The sequence below is a fragment of the Agelaius phoeniceus genome, chromosome 8, assembly GCF_051311805.1.
Source record: "Agelaius phoeniceus isolate bAgePho1 chromosome 8, bAgePho1.hap1, whole genome shotgun sequence".
Lineage (NCBI taxonomy): Eukaryota > Metazoa > Chordata > Aves > Passeriformes > Icteridae > Agelaius > Agelaius phoeniceus.
In genome coordinates this window covers 9,549,942-9,570,418 of record NC_135272.1, presented here as the reverse complement: position 1 = coordinate 9,570,418, position 20,477 = coordinate 9,549,942, and the positions used below count along the sequence as shown (strand labels likewise).

Here is a 20,477-nt window from a genome sequence, read left to right as displayed (position 1 = left end):
TCTCTGTTTCAGCTTGATGCTGGTGTCCAGACTCCCCTGAGTGCTGCCACAACCAGACCCTTGCAGTGGGGCAGAGCTCGGTGTCACTGGTGCTTCACAAGCGTCAGAAGGACCTTGCCAAGGTTGTGTGAATGTCTCTCCCTGCCTCAAGGTAAGATCATCTCTGCCTCTGTCATTGCTGCACTAATCTGTCTGTAAAGACCCTTGGGGATACAGGTTGCTCAACCTCTTCCAGGACTTCTAACAAGAGTAATTGTAACAAGCCTATAAAATGTGTTGGGGTTTTTTTTGTTTACTTTTCTTCCTTGCCTCAATTTTTGTTTATGTTCTCTGGTGGCTATGGCTGAGGAAACATTTTCCTTCACATTTTCAGGAGGCTGTTTGAAAGCTGCTCTCAGATCAGTGAGGACCAACTGGGATGACTATGCTCCTCTGCAATGCATGTGACAGATGTGTCAGCTCTGGGCTTACTCTCTCCAAATGGTCCATTTCTGTCTCAAAACACAGTGGCCAAAAGCAGAGCACCAGCCTTATGATGAAAATCAGCCTTTAAGGTAAGAAGCTGAGATACTCTTGCTTGAACGAGATGTATGGGGAGCCTCTCTCACATGAGGATGCTGACATTAAACCTTCAAGGCATCATGGCCTCAGCTCCTCAGAACTGCCTGTCTTGTTGGGCAGGGAGATTTCTCCCAGATGTGTTTTCTTGTTTCAAATTGTCTGGTGGAGTTTCCCTCTCTCTTTACACAGCTGTTACTTCCAGTCTCAGCAGTTAAAGGTGCTTTAAAATTGGGTGGGTTAGTGCTTGTGAAATAGTCTGGGCTGTTCATTTTCATGGGACTGAAGAGTGACTTACTGTTCATGTCCTGAAAATTGTTTGTTTTGCCTGGAGGGCATTTTGCACAGGAACTTAAATTGTTGGCTTGACTCTCCTTTGTGTAAGTTGTCTAAGTTGAGAGCTGTGTGTTCTATAACAACCTCTTCTTGTCTGTGGTAGCAGCATTTGAGTCCTGCCCTAATCAGAGTTTTGGGTGGCACCACTCCGAAGAAGAGCGCAGGAATTGGAGGGAAGAGAGCAGAGATGGGAAAGGACAGGTACATCCAATTGAGGTAAGGAGACTACCAAACACAGGGCAGCCAGACCAGAAACATGCAGATTATGTGAGCACAGCTGGGCTAAAACCTGGCAAAATAGTTTTTCTGGTATTGTAGACTATGCTCAAGCAAATGATTTTCTGTGGACCCCACTGAGCAGAAGAAAAGATAATTGTAATTCAACGGAGAAAACAAAACATCCATTTCTTTAAAAATACCCCAGCCTGAGTAGCTGCAGACCTGGAAAATAGCCTTAAAAATAAACAACCAGTAGCTCTAATTACCCTGGAAGGCCAGCACCTTCTCTTGCAGAGGCAGGGGAAGCAGGCTGGGAACTAAAGGTACTGGTGTGGTGACAGCAGAGCTTGTGAGGAAACCACTGGGTCTTGTCCCTGGGCAGCCCCAGTTAAGAAAGAAATACATCTGCAGGCTCCAAGTCCCCTGCCTGCTGCTGGGACTGCTCACTGGTGATGACATCTCAAATATGTTTTAATAACCAGAGGCTGTTAATAAGCGCTTGCTACTTCACCAGCTTAGATGCATCTCTTTAAATTTAAACAGGATTAGATAAGGTAGGGAGATTACTAAATACCCAAATGAACATTAAGCAGATATATTGGAGGTTTAACAACTCTGCAGCAGATTGTTAAATTGCTCTAAATATTTCCCTACTAGTCTGGGGGTATTTAATTAAAACAACCCCTCTAGTCCTGTGTAACGTGCCTAGCAGCCCTACAAGCCCTGCACAGGGCAGGACCTTAATTGGCAGTGTTACCATAAAGCTGAGCCATGCTCGAGGACAATTAAAAAACAACAGCCTCCCCCCCCTGCCCACCCCACCCCTCAAACCACCCCAAGCCCCTCTAATTAGTGTGAGAAATGACGACAAAACAACTCCGAGTGTCTCCAGTGACAGGTGCACAAATAACAAGGCTGATGAAAGATTTTGCAATTAAGATTGCGCTATGAAGATTAATGGGATATTTTCATAAACTGATGTAAGACTGCCTATAACCCAGTTGCCTCCACATAACTCCATCTCCTTCTCTGTATCTCTTATTTCTCAGATTTCCTTCACCCCCTCTTTGCAGCTTGCTGAGGGTTTTCATCCCCAGCACTTTTTTTTCCCAGGTCTCCCATATTTCCTGGCATTTCCTTTCTCTTGCTTTGGCTATTCTTGTCTAAGTCTTGGGTTTCTGCCCCATTTATACTTCCTGGCTGGGGTGGAAGTAGGGCTGTCCCCATGGGCTGTCCATGTGGTGTTGCTCCATCACGGGCTGTGTCCACTTCCACTGGCTCACTGGAAGGTATTTCCCAGGTTTGTTAAGGATCCAGCTGCAAAGCACACATCTGGCTCTGGAGCCACGTGTGTCCATGGCTTTGGAAGGCCCACAGGTCACATTGCCTGTGCTGCTTCCCAGCAATGTCTCCCTTGAGCGTGCCAGTGATTCTATTAACCCAGATTAAATTGGTACAGCCACTGCTTGATAGGAAGCATTAAACTGGCAGGGAAGGGAACTGGGAGCTGGAGCAGACACCCCTCCCCATGCATCTTTCAAAGAGGGGGGTTTGTGCCTCTCACCCAAACCTGCTCTTTTCCCAAAGACATTTGCCTGTTGCTGCCATTGCTCTGACTCTGTTACTCCTAATTGCCTCCTGTTATTCTTGATATCTCCAAGGCAGACTGGTACACAGGGAATTTACATTTCTTTTAATCTAGTGAAAGCAGTGATTGGACACACAGCCTCCAGTCCTGCTTTTCTTCCTCTCAGCTGCTGCCATACACCAGGTTTGATGTCCATCTCTTCAGTCTGTCTGTGCTCACTGGCTGCCTCCCCTCCCTGCCCTTGACTTCCCTTCCTGACCTTGTCCTCAGCCCTCCCAGTGGCTTTTAGCTGTGATTTTTCTGTGAGACCTCAGAGGTGTTTGTCAGGACAGGGGTTCAGAGGCTCTGGGCTGGGTGTAAGTTGTGCCTGGCTGCAGGGAGCTCCTCCTTGCTTTTTCCTATTGTTTTTTCCCACATAAATGATGTGTTGGAAGAGACACCTGCCCAAACCTGCAGCCCTGCTTCCCCCAGGGCCCTCTCACCAGCCAGGCTGCCCAGCACTCTCAGAGCTAGGGGTGAATAATCCCCTGCTCAGGGATTTTGAAGTAGTTGTAGCTGGGGCCCCCAAACCAGTACAACCACTTCCACACTGGCCTGCTTGTTAGCTCTGCTGGGGAAGGGTGTAAATAAGACCTCAGGGAAATGCTGTTTGCCTTCTGATGGCTCTCCCCATGCCTCTATCCCTAGCAAAAGGGTTGTAAATTATTGTTTCCCACTATTTGTGAAGAGTCTTTAATTGAGAGTTAGCACAGGACCAGTGGCTTGTCTCAGACACTTCTCTGCACAGAGACATGCTATGCACTCCAAACTCTGACACCCTTTCTATGAGGTTCATGAAAAAACCTGGTACAGCAAAAAGGCAGGAGGATTCCAGTCTCCTAAGAAAGAGGCATTAATTGGTGGTGACAGAAATGTAGTTTTTCCTGAGAATGGTATGTGCCTGACAGTATTCCACCCACCACAGCAAACAAGCAGAAATTAGGGCTTTCTGTCTCTTGTCCATGAGCCTTTTTGACTTGATATCTCCTTGTCTCTCCTCCTTTTAATTGCTCAGCTATTGTCCTATTAGTGTCAGCGCTTGGCGGGCGCAGGGGTTAGAGCTGAGATGCTCTGGCTGGTGCTCTGTGAAGTGTCAGCCTGGATAAATACAGTGCTTCTTTCTGCTCTCTCAAATCCCCTTTCCCACTCCCTCCTTACCTTTCAGATGCTGGAAAAGGCCAAGGAATATTAGTGCAGGCTGTAGGTGTAGCCTTCCCTCCCAGCCCTTGGCTTGCTGGTGCTTGCAGCCCAGCTCTTTGCTGCTCCAGAGCTGAGATTATGCTGGAAAAAAATGTTTCTGCAGTGAGATGATACTTCTTGGTTTGGGATTCTTGCAGGCATTGAGAAATGCCTGGAAGACTCTCCTGGTAGAGGTGCTGCTGTGCTCCTGCCTCTCTCTTTCACCTCATGTCTGTGTGTGCTGGTCCAGAGGGGCTGGCTGTGTGCTTTTTATTCCCTCTCACTGTCCTGGTGACTGCACTGATGCTCACTTCCAGCAAATTAACCTTTTGGGGGAAGTCTTCACCTTACCAGCTTCTTGTCCTGGCTGCTGACACCTCCCAGGAGGCTGATGCTTCCCAGTGACCCTGCTGGGAATGCAGGGTGGAGCTGCCTTTTGGTGGAGCTGGGGATGGAGGGCAAGGACTGGGAGGCATCAGAGGGCAGATGTGCTTTCCAGGCTGAGCAGTTTCCCCTGCTGCTGCAGTCTGCTGGGATGTGCTGCACACGAGATTGTCCTTGGAGAACTCCTCTTGCCAAAAGCAGCACAAAAACGCTTTCTTGCTTCCTGGAAGAAGCACAGAGGGTGCCAAACCCAGCCTGCCAAGGAGCAAGGCCCATTGCCCTGGTGGCCTGTGGTTCTGCTGTGACCTCTGTGCCCTGGGGAGCCCGGGGCAGTGCCTGGCTGACCCTGCCTGCCCTGCTGGGAGCTGGGGACAATCCAAATGGATGTGCCCTGACCCGAATGGCCCCTGCCATTAGTGCCAAGCAGGTCTGGAGCTCAGAGCACTGAGATGTGTGGAGATGCAGCAGCAGAGCTACAGGGACCCCTTTGCTCACCCCACAGCCTGGATGAGCCAGAGATCCCAAGGAATAAGCAGGATGCAGCTCTGCCTTGGGAGATGCTTTGAAACAAGCAAACACGTGGGTGGGAAGGGAATTTGTGCTGCAGGGTGGATTTAATGCCTGGTGTTTTATAACCTGAGTGCCTTTTACCAACACGGTTTTACTATCCCCTCCCATCTCAATAGCTATTTTATAAATATTATTATGAAGAAGTCTTGGTGGTAATGCTAAAGGGAAGCTGGGCTTTGTTTTATCTGAATAGCTCTTGCTTCCAGCTTGGGATAAGGGCTGTAACACTGCAGAATGAAGCTGGGCTGGAACAAAAGGAAATCTATTCATTAACTTAAATCGTAGTAATTTTAGCATGACCCAAGAGGAGCCTGGTGAATCTAACCCTCTATTTTCCCACATCCTTCCTAGCAAGAGCCTTTCTTTCTCACTGAGGTTTGAGAGCTGACTCACTTCCAGACTGGAGTGAAATCTGGGGTGGATATTTTTTTTCCCTCTAAGATTAGTGTCAATGCTGTTACAACAATTACAGTGGAAAGAGAAATTATTGCCATTGTTGATTTTAATGCGTGAAAGCTGAACTTAAGTTGTCCACTTACCAACTTCACAGATGCTGGGTTTATTTTTCTTTTTGTTGTTATGTGCAGTCACAGATTTCTGTAAATGCTGCTGCTCACCTAGGGGGTAGGAATCACAGCTGAGAGCTTGATCCCTTATCATGTTAGTGACTCTTTTCTAGGACTGCACCTCTACCTTTTTTTAGGACTTGATAGTCTGTGGTGGGGGTGAGAGGTCAAACCAAGACCCAAGGAAAGAGGTGAAAGTGTCTGTTTGGAGCACACTGAAAGGCTCCTGCTGGTGCCAAGGCAGGGGAGGAGTCCTGGTTCCTGGCCTCCTGCAGTCTGATCAGGGTTGCAAAGGGACCTGGACCTTTCCATGGGCCAAAGCCAGAGCTCAACTACCCTTGGCAAGTTTTTATTTTTGGATGCTGGTTTTATTTCTTTTTAATTTTTCTTTTCAGATTCAGCTATAGTTGTGAAAATGAGTGGGCAGAGGATTAATCCAGAGGAAAAAGGAGGGAGTTTCTGGGGGGCAGAGGGCTAGAGGGTTGGGGATGCAGGAAGCCACAGGTATCTCTGCTTTCTCTCAGCTCCCCAGTCTGTAAAACGGGGACAAGGAGGTCGATAACTTACATAAGAGCTACTAGCACGCAGCATTCTGCAAAAGCTCCCAAAAAACCTCCTGGATGGCAAAGCACAATGGGAGCACAGACAGCCTCATCACTCAGACAGCAAACTCCTACATGTGAGAACGCGCGCCGGGCGTTTGACGTAGCTGCTACCCAAATGCCAGCAGGTGACGAGCAGATGGGGCTGCCGGGCGCTTGTCTGAGGTCTGCCTGAGCAGAAGGTGCAGGGGGAGTGGAGATCTGAGTGCTGGGGCTTTTTTTTTTTTTTTCCCTTCTATTTTTTTTTTCTCCCCCTTGTGTGTGTGTTGTCGAAAGCTGCCACGTGGTTCTCACCAGAGATGTAAAAATAGAAGCCCTTGGCTTGCGCAGGGCTGCGGCTTTATCTGGGAGCTGGGGTGTCGTGCTCTCCTGGTTATTTATAGGTGGCAGGCAAACCTTGGTGTTGGGAAGGATGAAAGTTTGACAAGAAAGTCTCACAGATATGTCTGCTTAGCAGAAAGATTTTTGAATGTAGAATCTGAAGAAGGAATAGAGATGGAAGCAAGTTTTGATACAGAAGAAAAGAATTGCTGAGCCAGTCTCACTGGATAACCAAGGAGGCAAAGGGTGTGTTAGTTAGAAGGGGTTTTTATGGCTTAGAGCAAAGGATAAACCCACCCCAAACAAGAAGATGTTTTTACCAAGCAGAAAGAGAGCACAGGCAAACAAGGCAGCAAATGGTGCAAGTAGAAAAAAGGTCACAGAATTTTCCACTGCAAGAAAACTGAAAAACAACTTCCAGCTTAAACAGTAATGTACTAACTTTGAGTGATTGGAGAATAGTAACATGAATATGGTAATTATAGCAGTTATGATAGGCTATAGATAAAAGTTAAGGTATAGATTGGTTCTGCTGTATTAAGATGCTCAGCAAAGAAAAGTCTATAATGCATTGTAACCTAAACTAAGGGTCTGCAGGGCTGCCTGCAGCTGGAGCTGACAGCTGTAGGCACAGCTCTGTCACCCACCACCCTGGACTGCTGTAACACCTTGGATGGAATAAACTGCATTTTGGAGAGCCCCTGGAGTCCAGCATCCCTCACCTTGGGAGAAGGATGAGAGGAGCAAAATGAGGAAAATGTTTCACATGGTGATTTTGGGCCATGCTGGTGCTCGCTGGGAACCCTGGGTTTTTTCCTAATGGGTGCCTCCACCAATCCTGCAATGATGGTCCCATCTTCAGAGAGGCTCTTCTCTCTGATCCATGTGTGTGACCTGCCTTGGGGACAATGTGGATTTAAACACATTTTAGGTGATTGGCTTTAAGGCATTTACAGCATGGTGTGGCTAAAGCTGATAGGGCAAGAAATGCTTATAGTGTATTGTAATTGGGAAATAGTTGTTGAATAATAAAATAATTTTTTTCCTTGCACATCTCCAAGACCAATTTTTACAATTATAAAAATAACTCAAATTATAATTAAAACCAAAACAAAATTACTAATTATACTAACTAATAGTTCAACAACTATTATATACACAAGGGATGGATGGATGGATGGATGGATGGATGGATGGATGGATGGATGGATGGATGGATGGAAGGAGCTGATGAAGAGCAGTGCAAAGGACAGTGGCAGTGAGCAGCCAGCTCGATGTGTGGTGTTTTGGGAGTGGGGATCTGCTGTTCTGGTGGGGGAACCAGCAGAGCAGTGCTGTACCAGGTGCAGTCTGTAGTCCTTTCTCTTACAGCCTTTTGCTGTACACTGAGTGGTCCCAGTCATCTTGCACTGTGCAATTTCCCATATTTCTACTGCTCCTGCAATCCCTACTATGTGCCCCAGTGCAGCCCTCAGCTTGGAAGGGAATTGGAAAAATTAATTGGGTATTAAAAGCCTTGGTGGGCTGACCCTGGGTGGGTGCCAGACACCCACCAAAGCCTCCCTCTCACTCCCCTCTGCAACTGGATTGGGGGAGAGAAAAAATAACAAAGGGTTCATGAGTTAAGGTCTGGGAAAGGTCACTCACCAAATAACATCACGGGCAAAACAGACTTGAATTAGAGATATTCATTGGATTTGTTGCTAACAAAATCAGAGCAGGATAATGAGAAGTAAAAACAGAGACTAAAACCACCTTCCTCCCACGTTATATGCTGAGCATGATGTCACATGGTCTGGAACATCCCTTTGGTCACTTGGGGTCACTTGTCCTGGCTGTGCCTCCTGCCAGCCTCCCATGCACCCCCAGCCCCCTCACCATCAAAAGCAGAAATGCCTCAGTTCTGTGTGAGCCCTGCCCAGCCCCAAGGAAAACATCTCTGTGTTCAGCACAGATGCAAAGCACAGCCCTGCACCAGCCTCTGTGAGACAAAAACCCTGCCCCAGCTGGGAGCAGCACAGAGGCACAGCCCTGAAACCTGGTGTCCCAGCACAGATGCCTCTTGCTGCTTCACCCTCCTCAGCCCTGGCACAGGAGAGACCAAGGCAAGAGGGTCAGTCTGAGAATCAAACCCCCTCCTGCCTGCAAACGTTGAGGAACACCCTGTGCTTTCCTGGGAAGGCATCCCTGCCTGTCTAAGGCTGGGAATAAAAACCAAGATCCCTTCAGACTTCCTGAAGAGATTGTCCCACTCTGTCCCTTTCCCTGTGACAGTTTGTGAGCCTTTAAGGATGAGATGCTCACAGGTCCCCAGCACTGGCATTGCTGTGATGGGGACAGGGGCCACCACACCTGGTGGTGCCTGGGAATAGGAGGCAAACAATTACAGCTGAAGAGGTCGTACAGCATTGCAATCCTGAAAAGAAACATTATGATTCATCATTCCTGATGTAATGTCATCTGTTTAATAAAGCTGTAACTCACTCTGGGCTCATTTTTAATGGGGCTATTTAGGTAATGGTGTTGGGTTTTCTCTTTCCCAACCTCCCCCCATTCCCATACTAAGTAGGATTTGGACTGAGCACTTGGAAAGTGCTATTGTAGCCAAAGAATTTTTTTTTTTTTAATATTTACAATATCTTTCAGGCCATAGCTGAATGGGGTATTATTTATGTCAAATCACTACTTACCCTGAAATATGGGGGGAAAGGAAAGCCAACAGCTGGATATGGTAATGAGTAAATAAACCATGTGTCTCTTTAATGATAGGGACATGAATTCGTGCCGCATGGGGAAACGGCCGGCGATAAGATGCCTTTCACTGGGGCTGACCACAGAGCAAGGGCACCCCAAAATTTATGTGGCTGGAGGGCTCCCTTGGCAGCTTGCTGAGAAGAGAGATGGTCTGGGGTTGGCTTTGCTGCCTGTTCCCTGCGGGGTTGTTGTCCACACGCAGGCACAGCAGCATTTGCTGCCTCCAGCCTGGAGGCACGGCGTGATTCTTCCCACAAAAAGCTGGGTTTGGTTTCTGTGGATGTCTTGGAAACACAGAGTTCTTAAAAATCCAGAAAGGTCATTTCAGGAAGAAGTGGTGGGAGGGGGAGTGGCTGTGATACCAGTCCAGAGGGAGAGGCTGTAACTGTTCTTGTGGTCTGGGGTTTCTTCAGGGTGATTTTCTGTGTGTGTGTTGCAGAGAAGAGGTCTGGGGATGGACATTCTGAAGGCCTGTTGTTTGAACACCCACAAGTGACATCAGTTGTCTGTGTCCTCTCTAGAGCAGAGTGGCAGGAGTCTTTCTGTCTCTGGGGATGTGCTACAAGGGCACAGCCAGAGAGTGGGTGATTAATGCAAACTGTTAAAGGAGAGGGGAGATGCCAAGGGGAATTGCCTGAGGACAGCATTGAAGTAGGTGTGACAACACCAAACCTCTTTCTGCATTCAGCTTCCTGCACCAGGGGCAAAGAGCTGCTTTCATTTTGTGCCAAACTGGGGCTTGTGTGAAGTTTTGGTGTGAAGTAAAGCTTCTACCACTAATTATTCCAAAGATGAATTCCACACTCCTGCGCACATGCAAACCTGGTGGGAGCTCTCAAGGCTGAGCATCCCCCTGTGCTGTGTGGAGTGGAGACACAGGGCACCAATTCCCTGTCTCACAGAGCTGATGCTCCACGGGGTGAGCACTGAGCTGCAGCCAGGTGGGCCCATTTCTCTTGAAGTCAGTTGTGTGCCTGGCTCTGTGTGCTTGTAAGAAAAAAATCAGAGCTGCAAAACTGGATGGATCATTTCTGATATAGCAAAATCCTCTTGACAGTGGGCAAGAGCAGATGCTTTGGGAGTGTATGAGAGCTGGGCAGATCCTTCCCACTTTATCTACCTGGCTTTGATGTAGGGACTGTCTCAAATTAAGGAGTCTCTTAATGTCAAAAAGGACTTGACTTCCTATGTGAGAATTACATAACCTTTCAAAATTAATGTGTTCATTGTACATACAGCTTACTGAAAAACCAAGTCATCCCTGCCCTCTACCACAGTCCTCCTGAAAGGAGGAACCAGAACTGTAACTGGTTAGAGATCCTTCTAAGATGCTTTAAATTGGTGTGAAAGTGTCATTAAAAATATTGCACCTTGCCACCCACAGATTGTTTAGTTGGCAACCACACATAAAGGCCAGCAGGGTTTTATTTGAGGATGTGTTGTTTTATTCACATATTTTTGCCTAATTCAAAAAGTGAGGTCACTGGTTTTAAGAAGCCAGAAATTAAAATAAAAATAACCTCAAGGCCTGTACAGCTTTTGTGGCTGGCTGCACTTTGTATTTTCCCCCAGACTTTCTAGATGGGAACTCCCTGTTGTTTATCTATCTCTCCTGTTATCATATCAGGAGCAAGAAAGGAAACAAATAAGGAAACTTGGGAAAAAAACCCACCAAACCACAACAAAAAAACCCCAAAACCATAAGAGCCTTAAAATATCCCTCACTCAAAGCAGTTTCTACTTTTGTCCCATCCGGTGGTAATTTATGGCAGTGGAATTGGACAGATGCAGGAGCCAGCCCTGTGCTCTTTGGAGGAGCCAGGAAAGGCTGGGAAGGTGAGCTCTGTCTGGAGGAGAAGGGTGGTTTGTGTGCTGTGGGGTCACCACGCTTCCTGCAGGCTCCTCCACTGTTTCTTTACAGGCTGGCTGTCCCGTGTGACTGCTGCTGAGCTGCATCCTGTTTGGACCTGGGGATTTGGGGCTCCATGGACCTGAAAGGAAGGTCAGGGGATGTCACATGAAGGTGCTTGGACTCCTGCCCACCCTGAGGAGGTGAGCTGGTATCTGGTGATGAAATGGTTAGTGAGGTATCATATGCTACAGCTCTGGGACAGGTCATGGATTTAATATTCCTTTCTTCTGCTTCCTTCTTCGTGCTGGTCCTTCACCAGAATGGGGGTGATGGTTTTCATCTGCCTTTTGAAGAGTTTTAGATCTGACATGTTCAACAGCTGAGACTTTGGTAGGGGATTATTGCCAATTTCCCTGTAGACCTTCAAAATGTTCTTTGCTCTTGGTCTAACTCAGTGTAGCTTGGCCTGGACACCTGTGCTCATGTCAGACACCACCTAATTCCACCCACGGGTTTGGTTTGAGCTCTTTGGAGCAGAGGGCTGCTCTTCATTACTCCAGCCCTGTGTAAGCAGCTGCTAAGGCTGAATATCTTTGGTGCAGTAAGAGGAAATTGTTTCTGCCTGCCTTTCATGTCTGTACTATCACTTGAGGAGCCCGTGCTGCGACCTACCAGGGCTGTGCTCACATGGCTTAGAGTGGGAACCCAAACCAGCATGTGTCTCCTGAAACAAAATACCAAAAATCTCATCTCATGAATGCTGTCGAGAATGTGAAATTTGTGGGTAAATCATAATGTGGTTCATGGGGTCAGCAGAGAAGGATAAACCTGCCACTTACAGATGTTCCAGGCAATAAAAAGGGACCGTAAAGAAAAGCCCCTTGTTGCCAGGCAAAGCCACAGGCACAGAATTGAGCCGTGCCTGAGGCCTCCCGCTTTCCTGGGGAGCAGGGAAGGGGTTAAGTGTGGAGCTGAGCACTCAGCTTGCTCTGTATTATGTCCAGGTGGCATGACGTGTGAACAGACGAAAGATAAAAATCACAGCGGATAAAATCACAGAGGAAATGGCTCTGTCTGAGCCCAGATCACGACGCCTTGCGCTGACCCCACAACCTGAGCTCCATCAGTCAAGTTGTCCTTCCCTTGACTTCTCACCCCATGCTCTGCTGCTGCTGCTACTCCATAAAAGAGGAGGGTGGTGGGAGGAGGGGAGAGGCGGCTCAGCCCGATGACTAAGAGGGTCCGAGGACACAGGTCAAGTTCTTTCTGCTGGAGTCTGGAAGGGAAAGCTGAGTACTCTACCAGACCCTGCTATAAAGTGATCTTCACCATAAAAGGACTGAAAAGTAACTGGGAGGAGAGTGTGGTCCTGTCCTGCCTTGGCTGGGCATGGGGATGGGGATGGTGGAGCAGAGCCAGGCTGTCCCAGAGCCACGGAGCAGTAGCAGTGTCAGGGCCTGTGGCTTTGCTTGGGAGGGTGTCAGGTCTGTGACTTGTCTGTCAGTGGGTCCCTTCCCACCCAGCTCTGCTGACAGGAGGCCAGGGAAGACTCCAAACCACCCTGGGTAAGGATGCTGCTGCTGTGCCCTTGGTGCTTGGTCACCTTCGAGAGAGAAAGAAAGTCTTTGAGGGCTTGGATCAACTCTGTGGGCATCTCTGGGGGGAATGAATCTCCTCAGTCTCCTTCATCAGAGACAGGTGGCATCGGTGACAGAAATAGTGTGCCACTGTCCCAGAGCCAGGCAGCCACAGCTGTGGGCACGGGCGCTCTCCAAGCTTCGCTCTCAAAGGAGCCATGTTCGCCGCAAGGGCCGGAGGATGCTGGAATTTGCTCCCTTTGTCTGATCCAAAAGTGTCTCGTTTTGGGGAAGGCCTTCTGGGCATGCTGCATAAGACATCTGTTTTACAGGGTGTTTAGGATGGGGCTCAACTCAGCCTTCCCAAAACTGGGAAAGGCTGGGAAGTGGTTCCCAGTAGTAGCTGGCCGAGTTCCCCTGCCCTAATTATCTTTTGCAGCCCTGGGATTTGAGTGTGTTACCAATGACCCTGTGCTGGGGCAATAAGAAGTGGGAGGGATTTTTAAGTGACTAGGCTGTAAATTTCTCTGTACATTCGGAAAAAAAAAAAAAAAAAGGTGCTTTGCCTATGGTATAAGGATGCAGGAAACCACAGCTCTGGTGGCTTCATGCCTGCATGGCAACTTGTATTTTCAATTCACCTTTACCTAGTTCCCTGTGTATTTTAGTTTAGTTTAACCCAGCAGAGTTTAATTGGAATTTTTGCACCAGAATGGCCAAGCTGGTTTAGAGCTGGCACTCCCTGAGCTGCAGGTGGGCTTTGTTGGTAGAGATGCCTGCAGAGGTACTGGAGACTGAGTTGCTGGGAACAGAGTTATGGCAGGAATGTGCTTGGGCATCAGCTGCTGGGTTTTTCAGGCAAAAGGGGAGTGTGGCTGAGCTTGGCTTAAGTGTCTGCTGAGTCTGCTGCCCTGTCTGTGTGAAAATGATGCCAAAGGACCAAATGCTCTGAAGTCAACAATATCTCATGATGACCCATCCCAGGGTGGTGATGCTAGGGGAAGGTGAAGGTTTAAAAATCCCATGCCTTTTTGAAGCACTGCTCCCCTGAGGCTGTGATTGTGATCGTGCTCTGCTCAGAGGAGCAGGGTGGGCACCTCCAGACAGAGACTGACCTGGAACAAGGAGGATTGTGATGTACCCATTAAACAGTGATTTAGAGCTTAATGAGCATCATACCTATGCCTCCCCTTGTTGTGAGGAAGGTCAAGGTATGATGACCAGGCCCCATCTATGAGCAAAGGTGTGTCTTGGCTTGACAGCATCTCTCGTGCCTTTGACAGCATGTGTAGTTCAGAAAGTGCAAGCAGCTGTTGACAAGACTGAGACTTCCCTGTCCTGGCCAGGAAGGGCTATCCCAGGAGCACAGGCTTCAGCAAGGACCTGGAGGATGCCCACAAAAACATACACGACTTTTTTGGGAGGCAGGATGCTTGTCTGTGAGCAAAGCCACCTCTGCGTGTGGCACAAGGGGCAGCTGCATTTGGGGCTCGCAGCGGGCTCTGCAGGGTGTGAGCAGCCAGGGCAGCAGCCCATCTGTGTGTGTCTGCTCCTGGAGAGGCTGGAGAGCATCACCACTCCTCCTCCCCAGGGAAAGCAGCTCCGTGGCACGACCTCCCACCTGGGGAAACGAGATCAGCAAATGACTCCTAAGTAGCATGTCCATCACTGTCAAATTGACCACGGATGTCAAGCGTGAAGCGGCTGTCCCCGCGGCGTGGCCGGAGCCAGCCCCTTAGCTGGCTGAGCCGAGCTCTGCTGACTCCCCGTGATAGCATTTTAATGTGAGGGATGACAGAGGCCTCCAAGTTAATGTCTGCAGAGAGGTGACAGTTTTGAATGTCAGCCAAAGTGGAAGGCCTGCCTGGAATTTCGCAGAGAGGGAAGAGGATGGGCGTGAAATTAGCCCAGGCAACCGTGTCTGCCGGCAGCCTCGCGGTGCTGATACCTGGTGCTCCCAAAGCTGGCAGCCTGAGCAGAGCCTTCCCCCTGGACCTCAAAGGACCACCCATGTGTGGCCCTTCCCAGGAGGGTCTCCAAGGGCTGGAGAAGGGATTTGAGCCTGGAGACCCCTGTTGCACACCTGCAAGGACCATGGGGATGTGGAGATGGAGGCAGAAACGCCGTGCTGGCGATAGGAGGTGGAGATGAGGTGGGAGCCAAGCTGGTGTCTGCCCACCATTATTAAAAATAACCAGTGCATGTATTTAGATGAAGCCTGGCTCTCAGGAGCTTGGCTGGCTGCCTGAACAGCCCCATGGAGTCCCACAAGGAAGGCACTCCTGGTGATTAAAATCTGATGGCAAAGAGCATCCGAGTAATTCCTAAACAGCTCATTCACGGGAGGGAGCGAAAGCCTCCTAATGCTCCTTGTGCGGATGAGGAAATGGCCAGTACAAATCAGCCCGTGCCAAATGAGCAGGTATTCCTGTCCCCTTCCCCAGCCTAGGGCCTGAGAGCTCCCTTTGCTGTGCCTCAGTTTCCCTCCTCTCCATAGGCATAAAATCTGGATTTCTTTATGGAGAAATGTTGGAGAAAATAAATGGCTTCAGGGTTGCAAAGGGCCTGAAGACTGCAGGTGGGAGGCATTCCTGAAAGGAGACGAAAGCAATGACAAGATACTGAGCACAGCCAAGAGCTAGGCTGGATTTATTAAAGAAAAAACGAAGGAGACATCTGTGGTCAGCTTGATAAATTGTCTCCCCCTCAAAGCCGTGTTTCTCTGTTATTGTTCGCCTGTGATGGGATCTTGACAAACCCTTCCCCGGGCTCAGGGGCTAATTGCTGAGTTCACAGAGTTGCAGATGGTCTTCCATGCTGTCATCTGAGCTGGCACTAGGCTGAACTGGCTGTAGACTGGCCATTGGGAAACCATTAATGGGTTTGTTTGGTAATGCAATACAGGGCACAGTATTTCCTTTTAAGTCCAGTAGAGCCCAAACTCCTCCATTTGCTGGAGAAGAGTCAGTTTCTGTTTGTGTTCCTTGTGAAATCCTGTCTGTGGTATGCAAAAGGATTTTCAGAAATCTGTGTTGGATGACCAGAAGATCAGGAAGAAGGTGCTCTGCTTCTCCTTACTGCAAAAGCCCAGGGAGGAGGAAAAAGTTCAGTTGTTTGTGTTCCAGCAAAGCCACGACTTGGGACCTCTGGCGGCCTGCTGTCACCCTGTAGGGATATCCTCTGACTTGAATATTTGGGAAGTCACAGCTTTGACACAAGAGATCTTTGTGAGAGAAATTGCCTGATTCCCAAAGCAGGATTTTGACTGAGAGCTGTTTCAATAGAAATCTGTCTTTCCATTTGTGTGTAGATAAGGCAGTGTAAGGAATGCTGTCAGATAAATAAACGCAGGTGGTGGCTCATGAGGAGCAGGATTGTAGTGGGCAAATCTCTTCAGAAAATATCTCCTGGGTGTTGGAAGCTCCTAGGGATTCCAGGAGCTGCTAAACCAATCCTGTGTTGCTGGGGTGGCACCTCAGACTAGGCTGAGGTGGTGGTAACAGAAGTGGTGAGTTGTGGCTGCTCTTCTTGCCAGGGTTTCACCTCCAGCTGACTACAGCCATGTGGAAAAGGAGATGAAGGATTTGTCCACCCCTTGCTTGAAGACAAGAGTCCTGCTTTGTTGTTGCACTGAGGGCAGAAGAGTGGCTGCAGGCCGGTTACACAAAAAAACCCACCAGAACTCCTCACAGATATGTCAAATGTCCATTATACGCAAAAAACAAACAGACAAAAAAAACAACCAACCAACCAAAAAACAACAACAACAAAAAAACCAACCAAACAAAAAAAACCCAAAACAAACCCCCCCCCCCAAAAAAAACCCACAACAAAAAAACCCACAAAAATTCCCACCAAAAAGTCAGCACACCCACAAACCAAAAAGCACTTCCAAGTGGGAAAAAAAAATTAACTGTGGACCCCCTAGTTCTCAGCACCCCAGAAGTTCAAGTTAGTGTTGGCTGGTTTTAGCTGGATACTGAAATGAAATGGTATTGGTGCTGAGAAAAGCCTCTTAAAATAAGGAGAAGGCCTAAAATTAATCCTAAATTCCTTACTCTAAGTTTAATGCTGTCTTTATAAGCCTGGGCAATTGACTGGAGAAATGCTGGCCTTTGTTTGACTATTTTTCTTGGCAGCACTTTGACCTTTAGGTATCTCCTGGCCTTGACCTCAGCTCTTTCCCAGCCAGGCAGCCGTGGAGGAATGCTGCAATTTGCAGGCTCTTAATCCCAATATATCAAATGCCAGTCTTGAGCAGCACTGCTGGAATCTGCTGGAGCATTGACCCGTGCCGTCCTTGTCTGCACTGCTCCGTGGCTCCTCTGAGAGCCTTGAAGGACACTTCTCTGCCCAGGAGGATGTGGACCCTTCTCCTGCATGGGAGGGATGTCACAGGGAGGCTCTGACTCCACCAAGAGGGTGTCTCTCATCATCTCATGGTGGATAACTTCCCTGCCATCCCTGCTGGCACACAGAGCACTCGCTTTCCACCCCACCGGTTCATTTTGCAGAACCTGTTGTCTCCCAAAGTGTGGGTGGAGGCACTGTGGGAGAAGAAGACCTGTGTGGATTAAACTCCAACTTGGTGCCATCCCTGCCTCCCTTGGTGAGAGCTGTGGCTGAGCAGGTTCCCCCTCCTCAGGCTGAGGCTAGAGCTAACTCAGGGGAGAGATGTGTGCGGTCGTTTATCCTCCTCATCGACAGATGGGATCCGACAGCTTCTTCCCTTATGCAGTCACAGACTCCACAGCTTGCATCTTTTCCCCTTTTCTGCCAGGAATAACTTTAAGGGGGGCTTTAAAAAATGGTTCATTAATGTTCTGGAAATGTTGTTTTGTGTGTGAATTGCAGGAACTATTTACAGTAACTTCTCAAATGAACCTTGCGAAAGGGGAATAATTTTGCTCTGTGCAAATTTCACAGCCTTTTACTGCTCTGATTTTTGTTTATTTTTTTTCTTTTTTTTTTTTTCTTTTCCTGACAGCATCTACATTTTAAAGTTATGGCCCCAGGCTTAAGAAACCCAGTGTCTTTTTGGACCAGGTGAATTATGAATCAGCCTTGAACTCCTTTCATAGTGCTGAGTATTAATGTGTCCATATTGCAGAGGGTTAGTGACTTAGCCAGTGGGTTGAGCAGAGAGCAAAGAGGGGACTTGAGGTCTCCAAGTGTTTAAGGCAGGGCACTATATTCATTCCCTGCTAGACAGATGGGAGACAGTGAGGCCCATGGACCTTGGAGAAATTAATGGAGCTCTCTGAAAAAAAAAAACCATCCTGCTTAGAAATGAAATGTTAGCTGCACTTCTGTGTGCTCTGTGTGGCTGCCTTTATTTTTATTGGTCCCTCATCCATTAAAGTTGTCACCTCCTGATGTCATCCCAACTTTCTTTCAGGAGAAGGCTTGGTGGAAGAACCCTTCCATGAAAATGGGGATATTGGCCAGTTGTGCTGCCTGCATCTCGTTTTAATGGGGGTCATTAACCAATTATCAGCATAGCTGAAGATACTTGCTGTAAATTTAATTAAAACTGATTGTGTGAGGTGAGATTTTCTTGGATGGGAGCTTTGGTGTGCCGTGAGGTGGGAGACAGCTTGCCCAGGCAGAGGGTCAGTGGGCAGGCAGCTGGCCTGGATGTGTAACTGGAACAGTTTGGCCAATATTTTGGTCAATATTGGTCAGGTCTGGAACAGTTTCATCAATATTTTGGTCTGGTCAGTTTTGTTGATCTTTCCTGACTTACATGAATTACCTGCAGACCCTGGGTTTCTGGAGAAAGATGCTTTGGATAATGCTGCAGCTCCTTTTGTCCCCAGTATCCTGAGGCTTTTTCCTACCTCTCAAACCCATCTTGCTTGCTTTGGGTTTTGACTTGCATTATTTATTGTTCCCTTTACATCAGCCCCTCTGCTGAAGCCAAACCTTGTCTTGTTGAGCTTGGCTTCTTGGCAAGTCTGAATCTTGCAAATACATCCATGTTCAGAAGAAAAACAACTGTTTAAGGATTTAGAATTCAATTGAAAGCCAAAATGAAATACAACATTTCATTCTGGATAATTAATAGATTTCTTTTGATAGAATAGCACTGATATTTTTGTTGATATTTAGTAATAAGTGCTGTCACTGAAATGCTTCTTTTCAAATATAATTTTAATTGAATTTGAAGCAAAAGGCATTTCAAGATGAGGAAAACTGAACTGCTGGGCTCAGAAATATTGCAGATAGACGTCTTGATTTTTCAGAATTAAAATATTTCAGTCTGAAGAGCTTTCAATGTGAAGGAGTCCAGAGTGATTTGAGGAGTATTTCAATGTTCCTGAATCTGCATTTTTCCCTGCTTATAGACACAGTATGTGTGTGTGGTAATGGAACATTTTTTACCTACTTCCACAGTAAATGAGTAGCTAGCACAGTTCTTTGGTGAAAAAACTTAGAATTTAAATAGACAAGCTGGCAGGTTATTTAATCTCTGGATAATTTTGCCTGCCAGCAGAAGAGTATTTTTCACTTGCCCAGCTCAGTCTTTGGCCAAGCCAAGAACTGAAGCTGGGTTTTCTGAGTCCTTGTCCCATGTCCCAGAACAAGATCCCTGTCTTCTCTCTTTGTCTGCGGTTTGTGATAGATCACCCAAGTCTCCTGATATAATTTCTCTTCTGCTTCCTGACTGTATGATTTGAAACTTCTATAAACAGGCCACAGCAAATGCATGTGACACACAAAAATATGGGTATTCATCAAAGCAGCACAGCTGCTCCTGAAACAATGGTGCTAAGGAAGCCCATTCATACTAATTACAGCAGCACAAAGAATTGTGTTGCTAAATTTGCTGGCAGGTCCAAAAAATGTTTTGGCTTGACCTGAAACAGTCTCTTTTGGGGGAAAAGCTTTTGGCAAGTTGAAATGTTTTAGTTTCACTCTAGGAGCAGCATTTTGTTCTGAAGCGAAAGGTTGGCTTCAAGTGGAGACGAAGAGTTGGAAGATGGAACTTTGGTTTCAAGTCCAAGTGAAGTTTTTTGTTTGTTTGTTTTGAAGGAAAGAATGTTTTTTCTCTTACCCTTGAGTTTGATAAAAAGGGATAAGTGGAATGGTGGTTTGGGCAGCTTGTTTTCCCTGGTCTGAGCTCTTCAGCTGCTGGAGAATGGCGTGACCCTTCTGCAAGCACCAGGAGGAACACCTCACTTGAGGGTCAGAGGCCCAGGTGACCTGTCCCTTCTCTGCTTTGGCCCCAAAATTGTGCTGAGCTGATCACTCTGGTGAAGCCAAGTAGCCCTTGTGTGCTGGGGGAGACAGAACAGGGGCAATTCCTCTCCTAAATCTCTTTGTTCTGAGCCCAGAAGGAACAGAGTGTAATTACACTCCACATACCAATATTTCTGTGTACTCCTCTGATGACATTCCAACCACACAATAATATTTTCCTTTCTGAAAATAGCAGGCTGATTTAGTGAGATCCTTGAATGTTTAGAAAGTCTGAAAATGCATAATTAAGGTATCCAGCCAACTCCCCCTTTTGCCTTGTAATTATTGTGTGTTGATAATCACCCCGAATGACTTCCACCACCCGCTCAAGCTTAACTTTGCCCCGCAGATCTGTCAAAACAGAGACGTGTATCAACATCTCAATTTGCTATTACAACAGAGGGAACAAACTTCCTTTCCTCTTCAGATGAATCAATTTTCAACGTAATTTCACAATCGTGCAGTGGGCAGAATGCACAGGCACAGCCTCTGCATGCCTTTCTCTTCAAAATCCTACCTGCATGAACCTCCTGGTTTATCACTGGGGTTAGGTACCTAGAACAGCCCCAAAGAGCTGCCTGGAGAGAGGGGCAGTAAAAGGCCAGCAGCCTCATGGCAGACATCTGAACTGAGGTGAAAAAGCAAAATGTTTCCAGCCCACATCAGCTCTGCTGGCTTCAGCAGGAGCTG

At 47.6% G+C, this 20,477-nt stretch overlaps 1 long non-coding RNA gene across 3 annotated transcripts in view; it reads left to right on the top strand.

Moving 5' to 3' along the window:
• Positions 1-5: 5 nt before the first annotated feature.
• The window catches only part of LOC143694621 (uncharacterized), a 41,461-nt gene continuing 20,989 nt past the window's right edge, over positions 6-20,477 (top strand). For 2 of the 3 annotated variants that reach the window (XR_013183193.1, XR_013183191.1), the window contains exons 1-3: positions 6-151; positions 374-554; positions 1,001-1,110. This is a non-coding gene — a long non-coding RNA (uncharacterized LOC143694621). Of the gene's footprint in view, positions 152-373; positions 555-997; positions 1,111-20,477 lie in introns of all 3 variants that reach the window. The other variant, XR_013183192.1, reaches the window with a different exon arrangement.